The sequence below is a fragment of the Hyla sarda genome, chromosome 4 (assembly GCF_029499605.1).
Source record: "Hyla sarda isolate aHylSar1 chromosome 4, aHylSar1.hap1, whole genome shotgun sequence".
Lineage (NCBI taxonomy): Eukaryota > Metazoa > Chordata > Amphibia > Anura > Hylidae > Hyla > Hyla sarda.
The window spans coordinates 260,585,785-260,606,678 of NC_079192.1; the positions used below are offsets into that span (position 1 = coordinate 260,585,785).

At 41.8% G+C, this 20,894-nt stretch overlaps 1 protein-coding gene across 7 annotated transcripts in view; it reads right to left on the bottom strand.

Annotated features, from left to right (window-relative positions):
* The window catches only part of SYT1 (synaptotagmin 1), a 608,991-nt gene that overhangs the window by 84,824 nt on the left and 503,273 nt on the right, over positions 1-20,894 (bottom strand). The window lies entirely within an intron of this gene.

A 20,894-nucleotide genomic window follows, 5' to 3' on the forward strand; every position in this document is an offset into this window, starting at 1 on the left:
GCTCTACATTTTGCAATGGGTCACTAACTTCCTCAATAATCTAAACCTCCCACCCCTGTCTTCAAGACTTTTCTTATGTTGCTCCATCTCTCACCAATAATTCCAAACAACCACATATCTTTTTAGTTAGGCCCACTTAGGGATGAGCGAATCGAATCTGACGAATACAAATTCGTTACGAATTTCAGGAAAAATTAGCTTTGCAACGAATCCGAATATCATCGAATTCGATGAAACAAATCGCTTCATTAAACTCCATTTAGTGCAGTCCAGGCTCCAGGGCATCTAAAATGGCAGATCCACAGGTGAGGACATTGGGCAAGGAACTCTAGGAAGGCAGGTAGGCGGGATGACCCTGAATCACATGTATCAGCAGCCAGCCAGCCCTGTGATGTCACAGCCCTATATAATCGGCAGCTATCTTGCGGCCAGTCTTTCCATTGTTGTATTTCAGAGAGAGTGTTTTATTGCAGACAGAGATAGAGCAGTGTGTGTGTTGCACAGAAAAACAGCTTCACAGCAGCGATTCACCACAAGCCCAAATCACTGCAGAAAAGCACTGACAGGGAAGGGAGAGAGAGAGAAAGTACACTATTGGGTGTACTATACAGCGACTCCGTACTGCTGCAGTGTGGTGTACAGCAATTTTAAAGCTTATAAGTGTAACCTGTGCATACATAGGTGGTGTACGTTTTTTTCCCCCTGTCAAACTAATTTGGGCCTACTTACTGTGAAAGGCCAGCCAAAGCTACACATTTGTTTTTGTAGCCTAATACAGTTTTAAGTGGAGCGTATTGTCCACCTCTCATAAGTGTAAACTGTACGTACACTTATGTCGTGTCCTTTATATTTTTCCTGTTAAAATAATTTGGGCCTAGCTACTGTAAAAGACCAGCCAAAGCTACACACTTGCTTTTGTAGCCTTATACAGTTTGTAGAGGAGCGTATAATACTCCTCTCAAAAATGTAAACTGTACGTACACGTACGTGGTGTCCTTTGTATTTTCCCTGTTAAAATAATTTGGGCCTGGTTACTGTGAAAGGCCAGCCAAAGCTCCACACTTGCTTCTGTAGTCTAAAACAGTTTTAAGTGTATTGGAGCGCATAGTCCTCCTTTCATATGTGTTTACTGTATGTACACCTACGTGGAGTATGATTTTGTTCCTGTTAAAGTCATAAGTGCCTAGTTACTCTGAAAGGCCAGCCAAAACTACACACCTGCTTTTGTAGCCAAATACAGTTCTAAGCATAGTGGAGCATATTGTCCTCCTCTCATAGCTGTAATATATATGTACTCAGCTGGTGTATAAGTCAAGCAGAGAAGTGCCAGGACATGTGCATAGGAGTGGCATAGTCATAAATTCATCAGGCGCAGGCAAAAGTCGCAGCAGAGTAGGGGCATGGGGCAGCGAGAGGTCTGAGCTCCCGATGTCAGCTAGCAGTCGTGTCTCGACAAGAAACCCAGCAGACGTGATTGATTGGTTCACTCAGTCATCCACTTCATCCCAAGTGAACAGTCAACAGTCGGTGGGTTACTCAGACTCAACCCTCAGTTGGCATGGCCCTCATGCTGCTGCTGCCACCTCCAGGCTCTGTCAGTGTGCCGCCATATTGTCTCCTCATACTGATGCTGCCACCTCCCGGTTCTCTCATTGTGCCTCCATATGGTCTTTCTCATGCTGCTGCTGCCACCTCCAGGGTCTGTCATTGTGCCGCCATATGGTCTCCTCATACTGATGCTGCCAACTCCAGGCTCTCTCATTGTGCCGCCATATGGTCTCCTCATGCTGATGCTGCCACCTCCAAGCTCTCTCATTGTGCCACCATATGGTCTCCTCATGCTGTTGGCACATTAACCCCTTAAGGACATGCACCATAAATGGACGGTGCTGCATAGCGTCACTTAGAGCATAGGGCCGTACATTCATGTCGCAGCTGTGACACGAGCGCAGGAGCTGCACTCTCTTCATTCCTGGCGGGTCCCAGCGTCTGTCAGCCGCGGACCTGCCGGTAATGTCAGATATCAGCGATTGCGCTGATGTCTTCCATTAACCCCTCAGGTGCCATGATCAATACAGATCACAGCATCTGTGGCACTTATAATGGCTGATCTGATCGCCCGTGGCACTGATGCGGGGATCAGATCAGCCAAGATGGTGGACGGTGGTCCCCTCACCTGCCTCCGTCTGTCTCCCGGGGTCTTCTGCACTGATCTGCCTTCCATCAGACCAGAGCAGAAGATAGCCGATAATACTGATCAGTGCTATGCCCTATGCATAGCTCTGAACAGTATTAACAATCTAATGATAGCTATAAGTAGTCCCCTATGGGGACTAAAAAAGTGTAAAATAAATGTAAAAATCTTTTCAGTTGTGAGGCCCTATGGTCTCGTTGGGCTTTTGTCACCTCTAGGCTCTGTCATTGTGCCGCTATGTGACAACTTGTTATATTGGGTTTTGTGGTCATACAGTATTAGTTTAAAGTAAATGCTTCAGGCACCTGGGACATTAAACTTGTGAATCTAATCAAAATTTTAAATTAAAATAAAAAAAAATCTCTTCAATGTTTTCAATTTTGAGGCCCTATGGTCGTCGTCATACATTACCTGTGAAATTACCATAAGAATCCAATGAAAAAGGTTGGAGAAATAGCAATGAACCATAACTGATTAAATGAAACAATCGCAGTTTCGCAGTGGGGAGGGGGGGGGGGGGGGTCAGGGGCTGGAACAGGAGGTAGCTCGCCTTGCGGAGGACCGCCAGCTCAATTTTAACATACAAGTACAAGCTTTTTCACTGCAGCAACTTACAGCAGTGTACGCCCACTTTTCCAAAGGCACAGAAGCGGAATGTGCTCCTGTCCAAGTTCCTGATACTGCAGTCCCTCCCTTTTCAAATGGACACTCAGAGCATGGGGGTGTACCAAGCGGCAGGGGCTGGGACAGGCGGTAGCTCACCTCACGGCGGACCGCCAGCTCAATGCTCACCAGAATGGGTCCTCAAAAAAGGATTAATAAAAATGTAAATAAATGAAAATTAAATTAAATAAAAATTAAATAAAAAAATGTCTTTAATCTCTTCAATTGTGACGCCATATGTCTCCCAACCCTGCTGCCACATCCAGATGCTCTGCAGCAGTGATTCTAATAGTGGCGCCTCTGCTCTGCATGTCAAACTGAATTACAGTATTATTTCACTAACACAGCACACTCCCTATGCATGTTACGACAAGGCAAAGTGTTCAATACCCCTATTGAGGCTCTCTGTAGCCCAGAAATAGCCATTTTAATAGTGATTCGCTGCGAATAAATTAGGACCAAACCAAATTTTGGGGGGAAATTCAGCGAATCGCCCCAATCGAATTTTCTAAAAATGTGCTCAACTCTACATTCCTTACTCACCTCTCTTTCCTTTTAGGTTCTTCAAACCAGTCTACATAATCCCACAGAGCCTAACGCCTTCATATAACAGTGTCCTCACACTCTATGTACTCATACAGTATGCACTTGTAGTTGTAAATAAAATCTAGTGGCCACGGGATACAATAGTAGCACAACCCTACTGGCACAGCGCACAACACTTTCTGAAAGCTGCTGAGCCAGCTGCTTCTCTCCCATCACTGCCTTTCCAGGTCTCTCCTCATTGTGCTGCCAGTCCTGCCCTTAGAGACTCATCAACCTTTATATACAATACCCTAGCTCTTGTGAGCAGGTCCTCACTACTTTTGCTTTAATTGTTTATTAGTTTCTCACTAAAAAAATTTCTGATTTGTACATGTACAGTTTGAATTGCTTAGTGCTCGGGATATGTAGCACTATATATAGATTATTATTGTTATTCTTATTACTATCACCAAAAAGATACCAAAATGTTATTCCAAACAAAATCCCTAAAGATTGCAAGCATGTCAAATCAGGATAGAAAAGCTTTACACAAAGGACATAAAAACCATTAAAAGACTATAAATAGTTTTGATATAAGCAGAGTCAGCAAAACTGGTGTTTCAGTTATCTAGAGATTTTAATTTATGAAGTATTCCATACAGTGTCAGCAATTCAAGTGTGAGCTCCTGCTGTACATTCAGAGGTTGTAAAGAGGTGTGATATGACTTTGTGCACAAGGCCACACAGCACATAGACACAAGATGCAGAAAATATCCTTATGAAATATTACAGGATTGTATCATTATTATTAACCCATTAGTGACCAAGTCAATTTGGTCCTTGTCGTCTACATGATTATTTAATTTTAACTTTTTCCATTATTGTATTCTAAGGCTCCTTTCACACTATATGTTGCTCCGTTTTAAAGACCCGTAACAATGTCCCGTTAACAAAACCCTTAAAAACGGCGTTTAACGCCTGTTACAAAATCCCATTCAAGTCTATGGGATTTTTTGATTATCCGTTATCACCCGTTATAGCCCGTTATGAATAAAGGATGTTATTTGTGACGGGAGAAAAATTTGTGCTTGTAACGTTTTTTCTCCCGTCACAAATAAAAACATTTTTTCATTGACATAGTCTTTATATTTGTGGGAAAAATTTTACTTCTTAATGGCATTTTTTGGTGTTCTTATATGCTATTGATTCATTTTTATTTACTCTTTTTGGGACATAATTGACAAAATGTGATATTTATTTTTATTTATTTATTTTTTTGCATTAAAAATTTACTCCATTTACTATAAAGGAGAAAAGCATTATGTACAACACAAATAGGGAAACACAGCCGCACATCCACCATTTGTATTTTGATCTATTTGCTTTTCAGCATAATTTAAAAAACTAACAGGTTGTTAGTATACATTTTGATCAAAAATTACAAGCCCAGTTGCCATGCCAAGACCACCTAGTCAGAGTGGGTCCTTAACCCAACACTGGCGTAGCACCGGGCGGTGACCACTGCCTCCGAGTCACCATGCCCATAGGGGGAACAACTAAGTGGTAAGGCAGCCTCACTGCTGCCGGACCAAGCACCTGGCTTTGGGCTGCACCACCCCACACACAAAGTATCACTTAAACATCTGCAGCCACAGAGAAACACACCAGTGTGAACACTTACCATGTGCTCCCTACCAGAGGGCTGGGAGAATGTTAGGAGGGAACCCTTATGCAGTCTCCTGCTAATTAAAAACACCTGCGCCGAATGGTTGGTTTGAAGTGCTGGCCATGAAAGAAGGGAGAGACTACAAATTTACAACACAAATAGAGAAACATAGCCAGCACTCCACTTCACACTGGTGTGGTTCTCTGTGGGGGCCATTGTTTCTGTGATGCTTTGTCTGTTGGGTGGTACGGCCCAGGGGCTCGGTCGGGCAGCAGTGGGGCTGCCTGGCCACTGGGTCGTTCCCCCTGTTGGCATGGTGTCTCGGAGGCAGTGGTCGCCGCTCAGTGTTACGCCACTGTTAGGTTAGGGACCCACTCTGAATAGGTGGTCTTGACGTGACGAGTGGGCTTGTACCTTTTGATCAAAATGTATACTAACAACCTGTTTGTTTTTTAAATTATCCTGAGAAGCAAGTAGATCAAAATACAAATGGTGGATGTGCGGCTATGTTTCTCTATTTGTGTTGTACAGATATAGCATTATCATTTTATTCTGTAGGACAGTTTGATAACAGATACTAAATGAGGTATATAACACATTTTTACTTTAACAGAATAGAAGCACTTTAAAAAAAAAAAACCTTGATTAATTAATTTGAATGGGTTGAATGAATTTTTTTTTATTTATCTTAATACATTTTCAACTTTTTACTAGTCCCATAAGTGGACTTTTACATATACCATAATTTTACAGCCTACAGCCAATCTATTCAGCCATGCCTTCACTGCAGCTGAATGCAGTCATCTACATGACACATCTAGGGACCTTCATAAGGCCCTTAGATGCCATTGAAACCCATCAGCACAGCACCCAGCAACAATAATATGACTAACAGTAAATATTGTTATTATGCTTCTTTACATAACCAACACATTTTTATAGTAATAATGGAAATATCTATAAATATAATACTGATGATTTATATGCCCACATATAATAGCTGCTATCAAAGCATATTTGTGGCAACAGCATTTAGCTTTCTTGCTTATATTTTAATCCAGCAGGCCTCCAATTCTCTCTAGCAGATGGGCAATAACAGCATTTTTGACAGGTACACTAATTGGAAGTTGGCACATCCACTTCAAATGAAAACCATGTCTTCTGCACACAATACATATATTAAATCATGTATGCCTTAGTCTGAGCTTTAGGCATTCATCTTTTTCTTTTTCTCATTTTAGTATGTAAACCATTTCACTACCACATGCTTTAGCTAGGGAGGCCATTTGAATTTTAAAAATATTAGATAATTAAATTCCTTAAAAGGTCATTTATCAAATTGTTTCTGTTGCAGGGGCATTCCGAAGCTTAGATGCAAAAGGGTATTTAAATGTAAATTCCCTTCATTATTTGTACTGCCTATAAGCTATGCATTGTTTTACAGCTTACACATGTAAGTTTGCACTTTTCTGTTTAGGATCCACTCCTGGTTGTGGCCTAAGACATGTTTTCAAGAATCAAAATGGACTTCTTCACATTTTTTGCAGGATAAAGTATTCATTTAGCTTTCATATGAAAAGTTAGAATCCCCTCCAGACAATAAAATGTTATGATGTGCAGAAGGGGTCTCCAGTGGCCTAATTATCTTACATAGGGATTACATGGATACAGTTGTGAGATTTTTTTCCCCCAAATACATAATTTATTAGAAATAATTGCTTTGATCATTACATGATATGTGCAAGGTACAGTTAGTGGTGTCTACTGCGTGACTTGCAGAAACAGCATTAACCTTCTTCTTTAGAACACTATTTGACAGCAAGCAAGTTTTACTCTCTGAGCTTTTTTACCCATCACTCTTAATTTAAATATGTGTGGCAAAAGGATTGCATTTTCAGAGCAAAGAGGCACTTTCATCTATTTGGCTAATAATTGTTCTTTTGTTGGCCACAAGGCATAGAAGATGTACTGTATACTCACTAGCCACTTTGATAGGTATACTTTGCTAGTAGCGGTTTAGACCCTCTTTGGCCTTCATTCTTTATGGCAGACTCTTTACAATATGCTGGAAACATTCCTCAGAGATTTTGGTCCATATGAACACGATGGCATCATACAATTGCTGTAGATTTGTTGGCTGCTCATCTATGATACCAATCTCCTATTCCACCCAAAGGAGCTCTATTGCATTGAGATCTGGTGACTATGGAGGCTAGTGAGCGCATTTGTGACATGGTGCATTATTCTGCTGGAACTAGCCATCAGAAGATAGATACACTGTGTTCATAAAGGGATGGACATGGTCAGCAACAATATTCAGGTTGGCTGTCACATTTAAACCATGCTTAATTGGTACTAAGTGGCCAAAAGTAAATCAAGAAAATGTCCCCCACACATTACACCATCACCAGTTTAAACTGTTGATACAAGGCAGGATGGATGCATGCTTTCATGTTGTTTATGCTATATTCTGAGCTTGCCAGCTCAATGTTACAGCTGGGATCGAGATTATCAGTCTAGTCTTTTAGTGTCCAGTTTTGGTGAGCCTGTGTGAATTATAACCTGTTTCCTGTTCTTAGATGACACTAAAAACTAAGATTCTTAGATGATTCTCACCCTATGCGGTCTTCTGCTGCTGTAGCCCATCTGCTTTAAGGTTCAATGTATTTTGCATTCAGAGATGGTATTCTGCATACCTTGCTTGTCATATGTGGTTATTTGAGTTCTGTTGCCTTTCAGCCATCTTGAACCAGTTTGCTCTGACATCAACATGGCATTTTTGTCCATGCAACTTACGCTGGATTTTTTTTATATTTCTTTTTCAGACCAATCTCTGTAAACCCTAGATATGTTTGTTAATTAAAATCCCAGTTGAATCGCAGTTTTTGAAATACTCAGACCTGCCCGTATGGCAATAAAAACCATGCCCAATTTAAAAAACTTGGGGTTGTCAGACAACAGATCTTAATGGCACCAAACTCATCCCACTCACTTATAATGTCATAATTGAAAATGAAAAATCTTATTTGTCTAAATATGGATTAATTGTGAAGCCAGGTTATAGTATTATGCAAGTATTTAGCTAGTGTATTGTGATTTTAGGAAAATAAATGTGATAGGGTAAATAATATGCCTCTATTAATCCACTGGAAAAATACATTTTCTAAATCAACTGGTGCCAGAAGGTTAAAGGGGTACTCTGGTGGAATTTTTTTTTATTTAAATCAACTGGTGCCATAGAGTTAAACAGATTTGTAAATTACTTCTATTAAAACATCTTTATCCTTCTAATACTTATCAGCTGCTATAAAATATAGAGGAAGTTCTTTTCCTTTTGAATTTATTTTCTGTCTGTCCACCGTGCTCACTGATGACACCTCTGTCTATGTCAGGAACTGTCCAGAGTAGAAACAAATCCCCATAGCAAACCTATCCTGCTCTGGACAGTTCCTGATATGGACAGAGGTGTCAGCAGAGAGCACTGTAGTCAGACAGAAAGGAAATGCAAAAAGAAAAGTACTTCCTTTAGATCATACAGCAGCTGATAAGTACTGGAAGAATTAAGATTTTTTAATAGAAGTAATTTACAAATCTGTTTAACTTTCTGGCACCAGTTGATTTTTGAAAACATGTTTTCCAGTGGAGTACCCCTTTAAGCTCTATGCACCCATGTGGCTACATAAAAAATCAGAGACACATGGAAATACAGTATGAGCTTCTATATAAACCAGGTAAAATCTATTTATATAATAGAGAACATTAAAGGGGTATTCCAGGCCAAAACTTTTTTTTTTTATATATCAACTGGCTCCGGAAAGTTAAACAGATTTGTAAATCACTTCTATTAAAAAATCTTAATCCTTCCAATAGTTATTAGCTTCTGAAGTTGAGTTGTTGTTTTCTGTCTAACTGCTCTCTGATGACCCACGTCCCGGGAGCTGTGCAGTTCCTATGGGGATATTCTCCCATCATGCACAGCTACCGGGACGTGACATCATCATTGAGCAGTTAGACAGAAAACTTCAGAAGCTAATAACTATTGGAAGGATTAAGATTTTTTAATAGAAGTAATTTACAAATCTGTTTAACTTTCCAGAGCCAGTTGATATATATAAAAAAGGTTTTGCCTGGAATACCCCTTTAACATGGAACTGAAATTGTGTGACCACAAGTGTTCGGTACCATATAGGGCTAGAATCATATAGGAAAGGTCAGTGAAATCTTTGATGAATCTTTTTATCCCAGGCAAGCAGTGAATAAAAAATGACAACTAAGAAACAAATATAGCACAGAGTTTGTTCATAAAAAATCTGTAGTTTTTAAACATTTACCTGTGCTATATGAAAATGAGACACTGAGTAACATTTTGCAAGATTGTGCTCACATTGTAGCATAGAGAGGTCGCTCACTGTGTAATTGGCTTTCAGCTAGTGACTTTTGACTTAAAGATAGCAACTCAAATTGGCTACGTACCAAGGATTGCTTTAAATGTTGACACATGATGAAAACCAACACATTCACTTCAACGTCCAATGGAAAAGTGTTTCCTATTTATTTTTTCATTAATTGTGACTCTACTCACATTGTGTATCTGGTAACCTGTAAAACATGCATTGTTCAGTATGTCGGTTGTACTACAAGAAAACTGAAAAGGCCAATCTATGAACATATGCACAGTTCAGATGATGCGTTATTATTGTCGCGATCTACCTCTGGTTTAACTAGTCATATCAAGGAAGCACATGGAGGAGACAAGACTACACAGGAAGTCACAGGTATTGATCGGGTACACCCCCCTAGAAGAGGTGGTGATTGGTCCAGGTTGATGTTTATGTGAGAGGCTCTTTGAATACATTGCCTCGACACACGTTTCCCCAAAGGTATGAATTATAGAAATGATTTGGCACATATATATTGACATGTAGTTTGGTTATTAAGATTTTTTTCCTTACCATGGTTTTCTTTGATTGGCACTTATGGGGTTAAGAAGTAAAAAAGTGTGGTTCAGTATGTTCTTTTCTGGTTCTTGATTGCCTATGGTGTGCGAAGAGGGCATTCTTGTGAATGTGTTCACAGGCAAGATTAAGGTATATACGAATCATTGTTTGTGCAGTTCAGACAAGCCATAGCCATGATTAAGAACTGTAAAGTTTGAAATGCTTTGACGTGTGGGGTTTTAACTCAATTGAGCACCATTTTTTTTTTTTTTTGTGTTGTCATAACCATGTATACCATGTAACCATGTAATATGAAGTTCTATTAAAGATTTTAACTTAATCTGGATTACGTGCAGCTGGATTAATCATCCCTTCTGTTGAATAAAAAAAAAAAAAAAGAGCAGATGTAGAAGAATTTCTTTTACAGACTTCTGTCTTTTGAAATCCATTTAAAGTTTTGGTAGGAAAAAAAAATCTAAAATTATACCAAAATGCCCAGTGTGAACTTAACCCTACATAAATGTATAATTTTCCCTCGGAACCAAGACTTAAAATTGTGATTATTATTATTATTATTTTTTGCAGAACTGGCAGCAATCTTTACATCATCATAAATTCTTATCTTAACCACTTAAAGACCAAGGGTGTACAGGTATGCCCTCATGTCCTGGTACTTAAGGACCAAGGGCGTACCTGTACGCCAGTTGGAATTCGTGGGGACAGGGATGCCTGCTGAAATCATTCAGCAAGCACTCCATGCAAACCCCTGGGGGGTCCTGAGACCCCCCATGTCTCAATTCAGACTGGCGATTAGCGGCGATTCCGGGTCAATCGGGTCTCCGGTGACCCGGAAATAAAGGGTGAATGGGGCTGTCTGAGACAGCCCCACTGACCCTTACCCAAGTCGGATTGACCGACCAATCACTACCCTGCAGGGCGGTGATTCGGGCAGTGATCAGGGCCGGTGGGGGTCTCCTACCTTTGCCTAGCCTGTCGGGGGTCCCCTCAGGAGCAGTGGTGGCGGACAGGAGAAGCAGGAGCGGTGGCAGCAGCAGCGGCGGTCCCGGCTGTTCAGGCAGCAGGATACAGCAGGAGGTTAGGCCTGTTCACCTCCGGCTGTTGCTTAGCAACAACCCTCAGCATGCACAGCCAAAGGCATGCTGGGGGTTGTAGTTATGCAACGGCTGGAGGCACATTTTTTCTATGAAAAAGTGTGCCTCCAGCTATAGCATAACTAAAACTCCCAGCATGCACGGTCAGCCGAGGGGCATGCTGGGAGTTGTAGCAGTTTGCCTACAGCTGTTGCAAAACTACAACTCTCAGTATGCCCTTCAGCTGTCAATGCAGTGTAAAGGCACACTGATTGTGAAACAGAGTTTGTGTTCTAACTCAGTTTTTCGCAACCAGTGTGCCTCCTGCTGCTGCAAAAATATAACTCCCAGCATGCACTGAGAGACCGTACATGCTGGGAGTTCTAGTTTTGCAACAGCTGGAGGCACATTGGTTGTAAAACACTGAGTTAAGAAAAAAAAAAACTCAGTGTTTTGCAACCAATGTGCCGCCAGCTGTTGCATAACTACAACTGCCATCATGTATTGTCTGTCAGTGCATGCTGGGAGTTGTAGTTTTGCAACAGCTGAAGGTTTGCCCCCCCCATGTGAATGTACAGGGTACACTCACATGGACGGGGGTTTACAGCGAGCAATCTGCTGCAAATTTGAGATGGGGCAAATTTTCCGCAGTAGCTCAAACTCCCAGCGAGAAACTCACTGTAAACCCTCACCCATGTGAATGTACCCTAAAAACACTACACTATACCTACACAAAATAAAAAGTAAAACACTATATATACATATACCCTTACACAGTCCCCCCCCCCACAATAAAAAAAACGGAGCCTCATGCTGTTGAAAAACAGCAACTCCCAGTATTGCTGGACAGCCATTGATTGTCAAGGCATACTGGGAGTTTTGCAACAGCTGGAGACACCCTGTTTGGGAAACACTGCCGTAGGGTATCTTGGTGGCGGATGCAAATCTTCAATTTAGGTCTCAAATGCGCATGGCGCTCTCTCGCTTTGTAGCCCTGTCGTATTTCAAGGCAACAGTTTAGTGTCCCCAAATGGGGTATTTCCGTAAAGTTGAGGTCTATATAAGCATGTTAGTGTAAAAAATTAATTTTTTTACACTAACATGCTGGTGTTGCCCCATACTTTTAATTTTCACAAGTGGTAAAAGGAAGAAAAAACATATATAATTTGTAACACAATTTCTCCTGAGTACGGAAATACCCCATATGTAGATGAAAAGTGCTCTGTGGGCGCACAACAAGGCTCAGGAGTGAGAGCGCACCATGCACATTTGAGGTCTAAATTGGTGATTTGCACAAGGGTGGCTGATTTTACAGTGGTTCTGATATAAACACAATACAATAAATACCCACATGTGACCCCATTTTGGAAACTAAACCCCTCATGGAACGTAACAAGAGGTATAGTGAGCCTTAACACCCCACAAGTGTTTGACACATTTTCCTTAAAGTTTGATGAGAAAATGAAAAATAAAAAAAGGTTTTTCACTAAAATGCTGGTGTTACCCTACATTTTAAGTTTTCAGAAGGGAAAATAGGAAAAGAGCCCCCCAAAATTTGTAGCCCCATTTCTTCTGAGTATGGAAATACCCCATACGTGGATGTAAAGTGCTCTGCGGGCGAACTACAATGCTCAGAAGAGTAAGAGCGCCATTTGGCTTTTGGAAAGTGATTGTGTCCGAAATTGAAGGCCATGTGTGTTTACAAAGCCCCAATGGTTCCAGAACAGTGGACCCCTCCCCCATGTGACCTCATTTTGGAAACTACACCCTCACGGAATGTAATAACTGGTGCAGTGAGCATTTACACCCAACAGATGTCTGACAGATTTTTGGAAAAGTGGTCTGTGAAAACGAAAAATGTAATTTGTCATTTGCACAGCCCACTGTTCCAAAGATCTGTCCAACACCAGTGGGGTGTAAAGGCTCACTGCACCCCTTATTAAATTCTGTGAGGGGTGTAGTTTCCAAAACGGGGGTCACATGTGGAGGATAGGGTCCACTGTTCTGGCACCACGGGGGCTTTGTAAACGCACATGGCCCCCGACTTCAATTCCAACCAAATTCTCTCTCTCCAAAAGCTCAATGGCGCTACTTTCTCTTCTGAGCATTGTAGTTCGCCCGCAGAGCACTTTACATCCACATATGGGGTATTTCCATACTCAGAAGAAATGGGGTTACAAATTTTGGGAGGCTTTTTCTCCTATTACCCCTTGTGAAAATGAAATATTTGGGGTAAAACCAGCATTTTAGTGAAAAAAAAAATAGAATTTTTATTTTCACCTCCCACTCTAGCGGAAATTTGTCAAACACCTGTGGGGTGCAAAGGCTCATTGTACCCTTTGTTATGTGCCTTAAGGGGTGTTGTGTCCAAAATAGTGTGCAATGTTGGGATTTTTTTGCTGTTCTGGCATCATAGGGGCTTTCTAAATGTGACATGCCCCCCAAAAACCATTTCAGCAAAATTTGCTTTCAAAAAGCTCAATGGCGCTCCTTCTTTTCTGAACATTGTAATCAGCCTGCAGAGCACTTTATGTACACACATTGGGTATTTCAATACTCAGAAATAATGGGGTTACAATTTTTGGGGGCATTTTCTCCTATTACCTCATGTAAAATCAGAAAAGTCGTCAAACACCTGTGGGGTGTTAAGGCTCACTGTACCCCTTGTTACGTTCCTTGAGGGGTGTAGTTTCCCAATTTATTTGGGATGTTCATTTTCCTTATAAGCAGAGAGTTTCAAAGTAAAAAAAGAAAAAAAGCTTAATTTTCAATTTTTCATCACATTTTGGAATTATGCAAGTATCGACGAAAATTTACCACTAACATTAAGTAGAATATGTCACGAAAAAACAATCTTGGAAGGAATCAGAATAAAAAGTAAAAGCATTCCAGAGTTATTCATGCTTAAAGTGACAGTGGTCAGATTTGCAAAAAACGCTCTGGTGCTTATGGTGAAAATGGGCTTGGTCCTTAAGGGGTTAAAGGGTGATCTTTAAAAAAAAAAAAGTTAAGATTAAATAAAACTTATGTTGAATATTATACTGATAAGTATCCTGATATAAAAATAATAATAATAATAATAATAATAATAATAATAATAATAAAAAAATAATAATAAAGCTATTATTGTTATTATTATTAATAATATTATAATTCATTCAATATCAGGGGTGGAGCAACTGCTGGGTTGGAAGGAGATTATGGCCCACAGGACTTGTAGGGAACTGCAGTTTCATGAACAGCATGCATAGCCTCAGGTGTGTTGCAAAGGGTGGGGTGACTGATGTGTGGGAGGGAGAAAAGTGAACTCACACTTAAAAACAAGAAATCCTGGGTCTTGTAGTTATAGAGAGGGAACTCCAACAGGAAATATTCATCTCACAAAAAGAAAGCAGCAGCTTTATAGTGGACTTACAACACAGTCATTTAGCCCCAAGACAAGCACAGATCCTTGGTGTCTGGCAGGAAAGTACTAAAGTTACCTTATGGTGGATAACCCCTTTATTTTGCTTGGCACAAATGCTTTATGCAATATATAGTCCTTAACATCCAAGTAAATTGGCACAGTTGATTTAGTATGACTAAGTATGTATTTTTTTTTTTTTTTTGATTTCAGTCAATAGCGAACATAGAACAGCGAAAGCCCAAAAGTTAAACTGGGCCCCTTAGGTGTGCCAACCAAGGGAGAGGAACATGGAGGGACATTTATCAATGTTTGCTTATGTATTCTTTTTTTTTAGTAATTTTTTCTTTACTTTTATTTGACTTTTTTCTTTTTACTTTTCTTGACTTATTTATCAACTGGTTTCAGCCTGTTGATAATTTTCTTTCACGTAAGCAATTTTTCCTTTTTTACTTTGGTAGTAGCTTTTTCTGCTCCATGTTTGAGCTGGAGTAAATTTAGTCAATTTTTAACTCTGTTGCGACTGTCGCAGTTAATAAATACCTGACTACCCGTAGTCCATTTTAAAATTATTACTACGTAGTTAATTTTTGGAAAACTTGCTTTTCTCGCTTTCCAGTCAAAATGTTGCACGAAAAATCGCGTAGTCGCAGTTGCGACAATTGTAGTAAAAAAAACCTGACTAAACCCGTTGATAAATGTCCATAATGGTGTTTATTTTCATTACCTTGCCATTTAAATTAGCCTTAGACCATTTCCCAATCCTTTTTTTGATAACAATACAGGGATTAGGTACTTAGTTGTACATCCCTGCTCCCCACCAAGATAGAACAACCTGAGTTTTATTGCTCCACAGAGCCCATAGCAGCCACCTAGCCTGACTTTATTATATGTATGCCTTTGACCCTAGTACATCAGACTATGGACATCAAATTTTCCCCAGTGAATCCCACACAAGTTTCTTGGATGATATAAAATAAATGACCTCTTAAAGCAATCCTACTGCACAGAAAAGTATACTAACAACATGCAGCATAGTATAGAGTAGATACATTTATTGAGGGAAAAAATATGGTATTGTCCTTAAATATTGCTCACTTTGTGCATACATTGCATTTAGAAGGTTTATCAAAACCTGAAAAGAGAAAAGGTTGACCAGTTGCCTATAGAAATGGATCAGGTTGCTTCTTTCAAGTATGAGGCCATTTTAAGAATTAAAGAAGCAATCTGATTAATTGCTATGGGCACCTTTTCCTCTGCACAGATTGTAATAAATCTCCTCCAATGACCCCAAGCATACTGTACAACACAGAAGGGGCTAAGGAACACCTCTGTGAACGTTCTTGAGTGGCCCAACCAGTGCCCTGACTTGAACCCATTTAAACATCTCTAGAGAGACCTGAAAATGGCTGTCTACTGATTGTCCCCATCAGACCTGAAAGAGCTTCTCTCCAGAGAAGAATGGCAAAAAAGTCTCCAAATCCAGGTGTGGAAACCTTATGGCCTCATACCCAAGAAGACTGAAGGCTGTGATCTCTGACAAAGGTGCTTTGAAGGACATCTGCAACAGAAAACACTTATCCCCTATCTACAGGATAGGGGATAAGTTTTTGATCTCGGGGACCCTCTGCGATCTCCTGCACGTGGCCATCGCTCTACCGCCACTATCCGGTGCAGGAGGTGTGCCGGCCGCAGCATGACGTGGCAGCCGACATGCCTCCTCCATGTAACTCTATGGGAGAGGCAGCGTTCGTGCCTCCCCGCCTCTCCCATGGAACTGTATGGGGCCAGGGAGGGGGCCAAACCGTTGACCTCTCAGGTCTACGCTACGCACATTAGTGCTCAAACTGAGTGCTCCGGTTGAGGAGATTGTGGAGGGTCCCAGCGGCCGGACCCGCCGCGATCAAACAGTTATCTCCTATCACGTGGATAAGGGATAAGCGTTTTCTGCTGCAGTTGTCTTTTAACTTAATACTGAGTAAAGGGGCTAATTTTTTAACTGTCATCTCATTTTTGAACCATATCAGTATTATTGCCGGACTGAAAAACCGTTGCAGACCATGGTAACAAAATCGAATACGGTCCAAAATTGAGCCGACTGGAGTCACTATTTGACTCCATTCAGCCGATTCAAATGAATGGAATGTGGTGTGGGTCCATTGGGAATAGTGTTGCTCGCGAATATTCGCAATACGAATTTTATTTGCAAATATCGCATATTCGCGAATTCGCGAATATTCGCGAATATAGCACTATATATTCGTAATTACGAATATTCGTTTTATTTTTTTTTTGTTTTTTTTTTCACAGTACACATAACAGTGATCATCCCTCTCTGCTTCCAGCTTGTGTGGTGTAAAGAAGGCTCTAATACTACTGTGTGAGACTGGTGCGCAAATTTTCGCATATGCAAATTTTTGCTTGTGCAGGTTTCCGTATATGCAAATTTTTGCATATGTTAGTTTTTGCATACGCAAATATTTGAATATGCGAAATTAAAACACGAATATTCGCGAATATATGACGAATATTCGTCCATATATTCGCTAATATTCGCGAATTCGAATATGGCCTATGCCGCTCAACACTAGTTGGGAATACGGCAGTGGCTGGTTCCAGCTGCTGTATCGCCATAACATGGTGTGAATGCACCCTTCGGCTAGGTTTCTACTTGTTTTTCTTTTGTCAACTTTCTTTGGCCAAAAAATAAAAACTCTGAAAAAGACTACTGCACTTTTCCTTCTTTTTTGCAGTTTTTCCTGGCATATTTACCTCTATGTGATAATTGTTTTTTTGCCAGTTTTTCCTGTTCTTGTGTCCACCCCTTTTTAAAATCTTTATAAAAATAATATTCAAATGCACAGGAGGCGGGGCCAGTGCACCGACATGACAATGACATGCGGGTCTGCCTCCAAACCTCACTACACACACAGGGCTGCTGAGGGTAGCCCTGTGTGTCTGCCCATAGGAGAATACACAGCATATTTCCCACTGTGCAGCAGTGACCAGACCCTTAAGGTGTATTTATTTAATCTTTACTTACTGGATTATCAAAACTTGTCCCGTAGAAAAGTTGCTGAGTTGCCCATAGCAACCAATCAGATTACTTCTTTCATTTTTAAAAGGCCTTTTCAAAAATGAAAAAAGCAAGCTGATTGTCACACCTTGCGCTCCGGCCACTTCCCCTGGCCGTGAGTGTACTGTCCGCCTTGTTACACTGTGCACTCCGGCCTCAAGCTCCATCCCCTTGTCCTCGTCTGCCGGCAGGGCTGGGATTTGCATCGCGGGACCCGCCCGCATGCGAATCCCAGCCCGTCACTCACCATGCTCTGCTGCCTTTATGTTTCAGCTTTGCACCAGAGCTCTGAAATTTAAAGGGCCAGTGCGCCCATAATTAGTGTTTGCACCCAACACCACATTATAAGTCCCTGCACCTCCCACACTTCCCTCCCGGATCTTCAGTGCCATTTGCCTGAAATTAAGTGTTCCATACTGTCTGTTTGCCTTGCCCGTGTTCTGACCCTTCCGCTAAGTTATTTGACTACGCACCTTTGCTGCCTGCCTTGACCTGCTGCTAAGTCCCTTGCCCAGCTACCTGTGTGGTACAGTCATATCGGGGGGGTAGCGACCTGGGTGCCGCCTGCTGCAGCAAATTCATCCTGCCTTGCGGCAGGCTCTGCTAAAGACCAGCGGCACCTTAGACTTCGCTTCCTGATACAGCCCGTGTCATCAGCCACTCAGGTCAGTGGATCCACATCCAGCAACGTTACACTGATTGGTTGCTGTGAACAACTCAGCAACTTTTCCTCTGAACAGGTTTTGATAAATCTCCCCCATTAAATGTCTCCTTTGTTTAGAATGTGCCCATGTTTGCTCTGATCTGCTTATTAGGGCAGACATTGATATAACATGAAATCTTTGGTTGACTAGGCACGACGTTGTGTGTGCAAAAAGGCTAAAACAAACTTTTCTTTTGCTTTCCTAAATGAATACCATTAATTCCTGTAAAGTTTCTATCGTGACATTTTGAGAGCAGGGAGATAATTTGCATGATTAAGTACATTCAGATTAGCTGCTTGATTAACTCAATGAGAATCTCATTTAAGACCTGCTAAAGGGAAAAAAAATCACATCCTGTAGTGTTTATGCATATTGTCTAGCAGAGATAGTGCAGATATCAAGAAATAGATAAAATTGTTTGGGAAATGTTTTTTCATCGGCACATCCCTTTACTCTTACACCAGTAGGTAATGTTGCAGCAGTGTCAATCCAAAACCACATTTAAATACATAGTGATTTTTTACCACAGTTTTGATTCAAAGCAAACTGCAGTTAAAGGGGCTGTCCCACCATAAAGACTAATCCTCTATCCACAGACTAGGAGGACAAGTGTATGACTGCCAGGGTCCAACAGCTGGGGCCCCCACAATCTTGACAACAGGCTCCTGAGGGAATAGTTATGCGTGTATAAATTCTGCTGTTTAGCGCCAGATAATTTGCTATAATTAGTAGGGATGAGTGAATCGAATCTGACGAATCCGAATTTGTTACGAATTTCAGGAAAAATTTGATTTGCAACGAATGCGAATACCACCGCGATTCGATCGCGCAAATCGCTTCATTAAACTCCATTTAGTGTGGTCCAGGCTCCAGGGCATCTAAAATGGTGGATCCACATGTGGGGACATTGGGAAAGGAATCCTGGGAAGGCGGGAATATGGGTCAGTGGGATGACCCTGAATCACATGCAGCCTTATCAGCAGCCAGCAACCCCTGCCCTGTGATGTCACAGCCCTATATAATAGGCAGCCATCTTGTGGCCAGTCACTTCAGCATGAGGGACAGACAGCAGTGTGTGTTGCACAGAAAAGCATTTTTAAAGTGGCGATTCACCTCCCAGTCACTTCAGCATTCTATTGCAGAGATAGAGGGACAGAGAGCAGTGTGTTGCACAGAAAAGCTTTTTTTACAGCAGTGGTTAACCTCAAGCCCAAATCCTGCCTAAAAGCACTGATAGAGAAGGGGGTGAGATTGAGAGAGAAAGTTCAATTTTGGGTGTAGTACACAGTGACTGTGTGCTGCAGCACTGGTGTGTACAACAACTGAAAAGCTAATAGTAGTAGTTAGGGTGAGCAGAGCACTAAAAGTGTATTGTCCTCAAGTAAGTGTAACCTGTGCGTACATCTAAGTGGTGTACCATCTTGTTCTTGTTAAAGTCTTAAGGGCCTAGATGCTGTGAAAGGCCAGGCAAAAGTACAAACCTGCTGGTATTGTAGACAAATACAGTTTTAAGCGTACTGGAGCACCTTGTCCTCCCCTCATAAGTGCATACAACATGCTTACATCTAAGTGGTGTACCATTTTGTTCCTGTTAAAGTCTTAAGGGTCTAGATACTGTGAAAGGAAAGCCAAAAGTACACACCTGCTGGTGTTGTAGAGAAATACTGTTTTAAGCGTAGTGGAGCGTATTGTACTCCCCTCATATAAGTATGTCAGGGAGAGAAGTGCCAGAACGTGCACAGTGGGGTGGCAGACCCCTAAATTCATCAGGCAGAGGTTGCAGCAGACTAGGGGCAAGTGGCAGCAGGAGTCACAGCGAGAGGCCTGAGCTGCCGGTATGAGCTAGCGGTCGTGTCTCGTCCGGCAACCCATCTGCCGTCATCGATTGGGTAACACGGTCATCCACTTCATCACAAGTGACATCTGACACCCCCAGTCAACAGAGGGTGGGTTCCTCAGACACAACCCTCAGTTGGCATGGCCCGGGAACAGTCCCTGTCCTCCCATTACCTCTGTCCTGTTTGCTTCCCCACAGGAGTATCATATGCTGTCGGTTCAGCTCCACTATTTCGTGAGGACAATCTACTAGAGGACAGTCAGCAGCTACTGCCCAGCCAAGAAGTGAAGGAGACATCCGCCGCTTCCTCTGCTAGGAAGGCATGGGAGGTGGTGTTGCGAGCGTTCAGGCTCCTGAAGAAGACACTGTTTAGGAACCAAAGGAGGACATCAGTTACGTGCAGACACAACTCGATGATGATGAAGCCGATCACACTTGGGAGCCTGGTGCAGAAAGGGCTTCATCATCATCAGGAGAAGAGGGTTGCAGGTTGCCTGTGAGGCAGCAGCTGAGCCAGCAAGGCGGTAGCATGTTTGGCAGGCAGCATGGTGGCAGAAGTGGAAATTCTGGAGCCAAACGTGCCCAGGGTAGACAACCTGCTTCATGGCAGCCTACTTTCCCGGAGGTAGTGGAACAGGAGTACCTGGAGTCGGCGGCATTAGCAATCAATCAGTGTGGAGTTCTTGATGGGAAAATCAGCTACTCAAAGGTCTGGCAGTTTTTCATCAAGCATCCGGAGGATGTTAACCAGGCCACATGCAAGATGTGTCGGCAGAAGGTGAAGCATGGCCAGGATCC